At 36.3% G+C, this 2,189-nt stretch overlaps 1 non-coding gene across 1 annotated transcript; it reads right to left on the bottom strand.

Annotated features, from left to right (window-relative positions):
* Positions 1–253: 253 nt before the first annotated feature.
* On the bottom strand, positions 254–327 carry trnam-cau (transfer RNA methionine (anticodon CAU)). Its single transcript has one exon. It is a non-coding gene; the product is annotated as a tRNA-Met (tRNA).
* Between the last annotated feature and the right edge of the window lie 1,862 nt (positions 328–2,189).

A 2,189-nucleotide genomic window follows, 5' to 3' on the forward strand; every position in this document is an offset into this window, starting at 1 on the left:
GCGCCAGCTTACCAATAAAAAAAAATCTTGAATATGAAAATATTATCAACTTGCATTATGGTTTTACATAAACAAAACTTTTTATACCGGATTTTCGCAAATCTGGAATTTATGATACATTTTGATTTTTCCTATTACTGTGCCCTGGCTATTAAAGCTATTATTAAAATAGATACAATATTGATATTAAATGGATATTTAATTAATATTATTGAACTAGGTAGACATTCTTTTACAAAACATATCAAAACTTTGCCTAGTGTGAGGGTCGAACTCACGACCTTCAGATTATGAGACTGACGCGCTAACCAACTGCGCCAACCAGGCTTGGACCCTTTTGATTAGAGGGAGTGTTATAGCAGAAGAATGGATAAAAGCGTGCTTTTTCAACATAGCTTGAGAAGCAAAGTAGATATTGCACCTTTTACAGATTCTATCAGCTAGGCTAGACTGAATTGATGGACAAAACGCATCATACGGCAAAATTGGAAATCCTTTGGCAGTACGAGGAAGAATACTTTCAATGTTTGATGCGATGAGCATAAAGACGATGGAAACAATTCTTTTGCTCCTTCTGAGACATCTACTGCTTTCAATGTTTGATGCGATGAGCATAAAGATGATGGAAACAATTCTTTTGCTCCTTCTGAGACATCTACTGCTTTGAGCCCGTCTCTCGTTTGGTTAACAGGGACAGGTGGCGGAAGAAATCTTGCTCTAATTAGAGTAAAGTAAGAGCTTCTAATAGTCCGACAACAAGAGCGATTTTCACATTTCACAATTTGAGTAAAATATTGACTTGTACGAAGATGATCGGCAATCCAACGTTGAGCTTGTAATAAAAGGCTCCTTGACTTAAGCTCTGATTTGTCTGGATCAATATACTCTGCAATGGTTGGATAACCGTCATTTTGTAGACCAAATATCAGCCAAAGGCTGTCCAGCAAAACCAAAGTTCTGTTTTTTTAAATTTTCATCTATTGTCCTGCCTGATTTAAAAAGATATGTTTATTATTTTATGTTAAAAATTATATTAATATTTTTACAAATTAACTTTTGTCAATGTAATTACCTTGAGAATCAAGATGAGTTCCGTAATGTTCGTGTATCTGGGATTTTCTTCCGGTCCTCCATCGACGCTAAACACAACGATAGGCTTAACCATATTAGTTTGAGGATCTCTGGTAATAGAGTAAAATTCTTTGATATCCAAGAGCCGCTGAAAGTCTAATCCATGAGCGAAGGCGGTCGAGAATGCGTGTTTTCCTGATCGATCAGCAATGTAGGTAGGTCCAGAATAAGTAACAGCATCTATTTTTCTGATACCATCTTTTTATATCGTAATTCCAGCGTATACAGATGGTATAGATGGTACAGATGGCTTGTATTTAGCAGCCACGACCCAGTAGTAATCCGGGAGAGTTACCCGGTACTCCAAATCAACATCATCAACAACGGCGCCTGTTTTTTGGCTGCTGTGATTCCAATTGGCACTCTAGCCTTGTCGTCTTGGCTAATGAAACACACTTCATCTGGCCCTAAATTAGAACAAACTTCTTCCACATATTTTATAGTTGAACTGCAAAAGAGTCCGTCAACATGTTTTAAATGAGATTAATTCTGAGGACTGATCAATCTAACTGTTTTGACGTGCCTTTTGGCTTCTAATGTTCCGTAACTTCTCGGAAGTAGACGAGTATAGAGGGCGCTCTTGCTGATTGCAAATCCAATTTTGTTCATCTCGGATGTCAATTCGTCGAGAGTTTTAATGCTCTAAATAATAAAGAAATATATTTGGATATAATTAACTTTTTTATAGAAAACGGGATTTATTTCGTAAATTATATTCAAATCAAATCTTGAAGTTAGTTGTTTGCATCTCAAGGATATTTACAATAGTGCAAGTACTAATTAAAAGTAAAATTCTAACAAATACAATATTAACAAACATAGCTAAGCTATCATTAACCGAAGAACCTCTGACCGACGTCTTTCATCAGCGGACGAACCATGGAGAGCAATATCCAGATTCGCTTTTTAAAGAAAAGGTTGATCTACTTCTAATGGCGGTCGACCAGGCTTCTATCTGATATTTAGTTTTTCTTTGACTTCTGGATGCTCCAAGCAGATTTCCTTCATTCTAGCTTTTTTCAGTTCTCAGGTTTCTTCTGTTGAGCTTAATCATATTT

This window comes from Hydra vulgaris, chromosome 04 (genome assembly GCF_038396675.1).
Source record: "Hydra vulgaris chromosome 04, alternate assembly HydraT2T_AEP".
Taxonomy (NCBI): domain Eukaryota; kingdom Metazoa; phylum Cnidaria; class Hydrozoa; order Anthoathecata; family Hydridae; genus Hydra; species Hydra vulgaris.